The sequence below is a fragment of the Primulina eburnea genome, chromosome 9 (genome assembly GCF_022965805.1).
Source record: "Primulina eburnea isolate SZY01 chromosome 9, ASM2296580v1, whole genome shotgun sequence".
In the NCBI taxonomy this organism is placed as follows: domain Eukaryota; kingdom Viridiplantae; phylum Streptophyta; class Magnoliopsida; order Lamiales; family Gesneriaceae; genus Primulina; species Primulina eburnea.
Window position 1 is genome coordinate 200,670 of NC_133109.1, and position 7,225 is coordinate 207,894.

A 7,225-nucleotide genomic window follows, 5' to 3' on the forward strand; every position below is an offset into this window, starting at 1 on the left:
GCTGCCATTGTAAATAATACACTTGATAAATCGAAGTTATGGCACCTAAGGCGAAGTCATGCAAGTGAGAAAGGACTAGAAGCACAAACCAAGCAAAACTTGTTATACGAGGACAAAATACAGTGTATAGACTTATGTGAATGAAGAGAAATGGAGAAACGAAGTAATGTAAATGTCGATCTTCACCTTTTTTTGTGTCCTCCTTTCTCAGCTTAGCGAGTTCTTCAGGCTTAGGCCCAATTATATTTGAGCCAAAAAGATTGGATATAAGCATCAGCCCATTAATATTATTGTTGAAACTTTTCCCCATGTGCTCACGATGGAATATAAGATCCTCAATTGGCCATGAAACAAGAACCTCATTCAATTGATCCACTTAAACTTGAAATTCAGTTTAATTAATATGAAACAATATATATACATAAGTAAATTTGAAATTTATAATCTCATTTCTCTAAAATCATAAAAATACATTTGAAATCCAAATATACAAAGATCATTTGATTTTGGGATTTCAAAATCCGTGGCACATAGCCTTCTATTGCATTTTCAGTTCGAATTAATTCAGTTGAACCGATCAGCTCAGCAACCTTCAAAAACTCGATTTGTCAAACTCTGAAACTTTAATTCTAACCCCTTATATATCCCTTTAAATCATTTTAGCTCATATTTACACATTTTGAACACTTCCCAAACTTATATAAATTTTTTTTCTATACAAGTTTAGGAATTTCATAGTCTTTAAAGTATTATTTCCTTACCTAAAAATAAAATAGCCATGATTTTATTAATAGAAAATTGAATTAATAATAATAATAATAATAATAATAATAATAATGTCAATGCAATTTATTATATTAGCTTTTGAAATCACAATAGTAGTAAAAAAAAGTTTGAGATCAAAGCGTAGCTATTCTGCTGTCAATGCCAACAGCCCTACTGGGTTTTTATTAACTAGGTCGGCCCAATAAAAATTACTAAATCCGAGCCCAAAGAGAAGTTTAGGTTTTAAACGAAAAGCATTCTTCTTCAGCTGAAATCCGCAATAACCCTGGCGGCTGTGTCGAAGATTTCCTCTGTTCTTCTCGCTCAGTCTCCGATTACAAGTCCTATTTTTCTGAATTTCCCGTACTTCGGTAAGGATTCGTAACTTTTATTTTGTGTTTAAATCAGCGTGCACCTCTTAACAACCGTGCGCTGTCAAGTTTCTCTGTGGTTCGTTTTGTTTTTTAAGGTACCGTTTGTGACATATTTGATTGACTCGGGCTTGTGAACCATAATAAGAAACTCTCTCGAGGTAACTTTATTTGGGCATTTCAGTTCCACGATGACGACACCCTGAAATTGATGTGTTCCAAATTTTCAAGTATATTGACCCCGTTCAATGATATGTATGAAATCAAAATGAGCAATTTTAGGATTTGTGTGGTGCTTTCATATTTTAATTTAATTTATCTTGTAATAGGTATTTTATGCGAGATTTGGGACCAAATTTAGTATCATACCAACTTGCATACATCTTTGAATTTGTGTCAATTGGATGATTATAAGAGTGTTGTGAAATTGATGGGCTCACCAATACGATTTTAATTATTGATGGTATGTGGTTGATGTATTTCTTCCATGTATTTTCCAAGCAGATTGGATATAAAACTCAAGCATCGGCCCTTTAATTATTGTTGAAAATTTGTTAAAACTTTTTCACCTCTAATAAGTAATGAAGTCCATTACTCAACTAATAGCTACAATTAATCAGTGTAACGAATATAAACGTATGACCTTTGATTATTTGGTAAAATCCCTCAATTTTTTTAACATGATTATTATATAGCTGCAGCTATTATGCCGCACATTCTATTCCTCTAGTAAGTTGTGGTGAGTATTAAAAGTATGACATTCTATTCGGGGATTTTGTGTTGAAACGATTCTGGATTATTGCATATTCATTGGCTTTTTTGGTGTTCATCGGAGTTGTTTTTTTTTAAAAAAAAAATATTGACAAAATCGTCTTTTTATGCTATCTTTAAACATAAAAATTGGTCTGCACAATTTGCACTCATTCCACTCATTGTTGTCTATGTTGCTCCAGATAGAGCAGGTAATGTAAAAATTCATGGAATCATTTCAACTTTGAATTGTGAAACATAGGGATGTCTTAGTTTACAAGAACTTGTAATTTAAACAGATATTAGTATTGATTTTTGATATTCTTTTGATTGTCATTAATTCTTTATTCGTTCATTTCTCCTGTGCTCTCTCTCTCTCTATATATATATATATATATAATTATTGGAACTTCATATTGTAGGGAAATTATACCAAAATTTTTGTATAATATTATATTATCATTGAATAATATCGTTTGCTATAAAATTTTCGCTTATGGATGCATGACATTGTACATGTGTATATTTGATACTATTTACATGGTTGTTTTTTTTTTTTCCAAATCCACGAAATCTTACTTATTTGTTGTATCAATTGTGTTGCAGGTGACTCCATGGGTAAATTCGAATCCGCATTCAAGGTTACAGCACTTGTTGTAGTTTCGGTGGATCTTGCGGTTGCTATTGCTAGATATATTGACAAGCATAAAAAGTAAAGTAAAGTACAAGTAAAACTAAAAATAGGCGAGAAAACCTTTTTAGGACTCGTCGATTTTACGAGTCAATATTTGTCTGATAAATGAATTGTGGTTGTGACTCCTTTATGACGGTGCTATATCATATTCTATAACATTATTTACTTGAACATCACCATTGACATTCATTTCACTCGATGTCTTCGGCTTCCACTAAATTCGTATCATGCACATCATATTATTCACTTATCATGTAATCACATATCAACTTTTTTCTTTGTTGTATATTGCTTGCAACGTAAAGGTTAATATTATGTTCATTCTTAGTATTATCTATCACCTAGTTTATTAAACTCCCAAAATCCCATGATGTAGCAGCACTATGCAACTGGTATATCGATTCAGAAAGTTTACAAACGACGTGAAATTGAGAGGACCTATTAGGTTGAGAATAAAATTGAAGAATAATTGTCCATAAAAACCCAAGAATGATAGCCTCGGATGGGTATGAATCTGATGAACCACTTATGGTAGCAGATCATGAATAAAGCAGTAAGTTGATACTAGACACTGGATGATCATTCCATATGTGCCCTATCTGAAACAGAGGAGGGATTGGTCCTCCTCGGGAACAACAAGTCATGCAAGGTAAAGGGCATTGGAAGCATTACACTGAGAACAAATGACAAGTAGGATTTGTGTTTCACCAACCTGAACTGAAGAGAAATTTAATTTCCCTTGGTCTCTTAAAAGTCTGCAAAGGCTACTTAGTTGTTATGAAAGGCATGATAAAGGAATCGCTATATTTCGTAATAGGTAGAACGAGAGGCTGCCATTGTAAATAATACACTTGATAAATCGAAGTTATGGCACCTAAGGCGAAGTCATGCAAGTAGGGGTGTTCAAACTTCGGATAAAACCGAAAAAACCGAAAATCCAAACCGAAAAAATCGAACACTGAACCGAATCGAAAAGCGAATTTTATAATTCGGATATAAATGTTAAAACCGAAATTAATTTGGTTCGGTTTCGGATTATAAATGTCAAAATCGAACCGACCGAAATTTAATTAAATTAATAATATTATTTTTATTTTATATTTTTAATTGAAATGATATTAGTGAGTGAAGAATTATTTTGAATAATACTTAGTTAATTGTTGTTTATATAATTCATTTGGACTTTATATTTAAATATTTTACTAAGAAATCATTAAAAAGATAACATATTATATTTTATAATATATTAATTTTATTAATTTAAATAATTATATCAAAACCGAAATAACTGACCGAAATAACCGAACCATTTCGGTAGAAAACCGAACCGAACCGAAAAAAAATGGTTCGGATATTGGATTATATATTTGTAAAACCGAAAACCGAAAAAACCGAAATAAAAAACCGAAAACCGAACCGAACCGACCGATGAACACCCCTACATGCAAGTGAGAAAGGACTAGAAGCACAAACCAAGCAAAACTTGTTATACGAGGACAAAATACAGTGTATAGACTTATGTGAATGAAGAGAAATGGAGAAACGAAGTAATGTAAATGTCGATCTTCACCTTTTTTTGTGTCCTCCTTTCTCAGCTTAGCGAGTTCTTCAGGCTTAGGCCCAATTATATTTGAGCCAAAAAGATTGGATATAAGCATCAGCCCATTAATATTATTGTTGAAACTTTTCCCCATGTGCTCACGATGGAATATAAGATCCTCAATTGGCCATGAAACAAGAACCTCATTCAATTGATCCACTTAAACTTGAAATTCAGTTTAATTAATATGAAACAATATATATACATAAGTAAATTTGAAATTTATAATCTCATTTCTCTAAAATCATAAAAATACATTTGAAATCCAAATATACAAAGATCATTTGATTTTGGGATTTCAAAATCCGTGGCACATAGCCTTCTATTGCATTTTCAGTTCGAATTAATTCAGTTGAACCGATCAGCTCAGCAACCTTCAAAAACTCGATTTGTCAAACTCTGAAACTTTAATTCTAACCCCTTATATATCCCTTTAAATCATTTTAGCTCATATTTACACATTTTGAACACTTCCCAAACTTATATAAATTTTTTTTCTATACAAGTTTAGGAATTTCATAGTCTTTAAAGTATTATTTCCTTACCTAAAAATAAAATAGCCATGATTTTATTAATAGAAAATTGAATTAATAATAATAATAATAATAATAATAATAATAATAATAATGTCAATGCAATTTATTATATTAGCTTTTGAAATCACAATAGTAGTAAAAAAAAGTTTGAGATCAAAGCGTAGCTATTCTGCTGTCAATGCCAACAGCCCTACTGGGTTTTTATTAACTAGGTCGGCCCAATAAAAATTACTAAATCCGAGCCCAAAGAGAAGTTTAGGTTTTAAACGAAAAGCATTCTTCTTCAGCTGAAATCCGCAATAACCCTGGCGGCTGTGTCGAAGATTTCCTCTGTTCTTCTCGCTCAGTCTCCGATTACAAGTCCTATTTTTCTGAATTTCCCGTACTTCGGTAAGGATTCGTAACTTTTATTTTGTGTTTAAATCAGCGTGCACCTCTTAACAACCGTGCGCTGTCAAGTTTCTCTGTGGTTCGTTTTGTTTTTTAAGGTACCGTTTGTGACATATTTGATTGACTCGGGCTTGTGAACCATAATAAGAAACTCTCTCGAGGTAACTTTATTTGGGCATTTCAGTTCCACGATGACGACACCCTGAAATTGATGTGTTCCAAATTTTCAAGTATATTGACCCCGTTCAATGATATGTATGAAATCAAAATGAGCAATTTTAGGATTTGTGTGGTGCTTTCATATTTTAATTTAATTTATCTTGTAATAGGTATTTTATGCGAGATTTGGGACCAAATTTAGTATCATACCAACTTGCATACATCTTTGAATTTGTGTCAATTGGATGATTATAAGAGTGTTGTGAAATTGATGGGCTCACCAATACGATTTTAATTATTGATGGTATGTGGTTGATGTATTTCTTCCATGTATTTTCCAAGCAGATTGGATATAAAACTCAAGCATCGGCCCTTTAATTATTGTTGAAAATTTGTTAAAACTTTTTCACCTCTAATAAGTAATGAAGTCCATTACTCAACTAATAGCTACAATTAATCAGTGTAACGAATATAAACGTATGACCTTTGATTATTTGGTAAAATCCCTCAATTTTTTTAACATGATTATTATATAGCTGCAGCTATTATGCCGCACATTCTATTCCTCTAGTAAGTTGTGGTGAGTATTAAAAGTATGACATTCTATTCGGGGATTTTGTGTTGAAACGATTCTGGATTATTGCATATTCATTGGCTTTTTTGGTGTTCATCGGAGTTGTTTTTTTTTAAAAAAAAAATATTGACAAAATCGTCTTTTTATGCTATCTTTAAACATAAAAATTGGTCTGCACAATTTGCACTCATTCCACTCATTGTTGTCTATGTTGCTCCAGATAGAGCAGGTAATGTAAAAATTCATGGAATCATTTCAACTTTGAATTGTGAAACATAGGGATGTCTTAGTTTACAAGACTTGTAATTTAAACAGATATTAGTATTGATTTTTGATATTCTTTTGATTGTCATTAATTCTTTATTCGTTCATTTCTCCTGTGCTCTCTCTCTCTCTCTCTCTCTCTCTATATATATATATAATTATTGGAACTTCATATTGTAGGGAAATTATACCAAAATTTTTGTATAATATTATATTATCATTGAATAATATCGTTTGCTATAAAATTTTCGCTTATGGATGCATGACATTGTACATGTGTATATTTGATACTATTTACATGGTTGTTTTTTTTTTTTTCCAAATCCACGAAATCTTACTTATTTGTTGTATCAATTGTGTTGCAGGTGACTCCATGGGTAAATTCGAATCCGCATTCGAATCCGCTATGAAGGTTACAGCACTTGTTGCAGTTTCGGTGAATCTTGCGGTTGCTATTGCTAGATATATTGACAAGCATAAAAAGTAAAGTAAAGTACAAGTAAAACTAAAAATAGGCGAGAAAACCTTTTTAGGACTCGTCAATTTTACGAGTCAATATTTGTCTGATAAATGAATTGTGGTTGTGACTCCTTTATGACGGTGCTATATCATATTCTATAACATTATTTACTTGAACATCACCATTGACATTCATTTCACTCGACGTCTTCGGCTTCCACTAAATTCGTATCATGCACATCATATTCTTCACTTATCATGTAATCGCATATCAACTTTTTTCTTTGTTGTATATTGCTTGCAACGTAAAGGTTAATATTATGTTCATTCTTAGTATTATCTATCACCTAGTTTATTAAACTCCCAGAATCCCATGATGTAGCAGCACTATGAACTGGTATATCGATTCAGAAAGTTTACAAACGACGTGAAATTGAGAGGGCCTATTAGGTTGAGAATAAAATTGAAGAATAATAGTCCATAAAAACCCAAGAATGATAGCCTCGGATGGGTATGAATCTGATGAACCACTTATGGTAGCAGATCATGAATAAAGCAGTAAGTTGATACTAGACACTGGATGATCATTCCATATGTGCCCTATCTGAAACAGAGGAGGGATTGGTCCTCCTCGGGAACAATAAGTCATGCAAGGTAAAGGGC

General features: G+C 32.1%; 2 long non-coding RNA genes across 2 annotated transcripts; both read left to right on the forward strand.

Annotated features, from left to right (window-relative positions):
- The first annotated feature begins 846 nt into the window (after positions 1-846).
- Positions 847-2,745, forward strand: LOC140840956 (uncharacterized). The gene is made up of 2 exons (XR_012120067.1): positions 847-1,297; positions 2,493-2,745. It is a non-coding gene; the product is annotated as an uncharacterized lncRNA (long non-coding RNA).
- A 2,071-nt stretch (positions 2,746-4,816) lies between these two features.
- Positions 4,817-6,744, forward strand: LOC140840957 (uncharacterized). Its single transcript, XR_012120068.1, has 2 exons — positions 4,817-5,267; positions 6,469-6,744. It is a non-coding gene; the product is annotated as an uncharacterized lncRNA (long non-coding RNA).
- Positions 6,745-7,225: the final 481 nt, after the last annotated feature.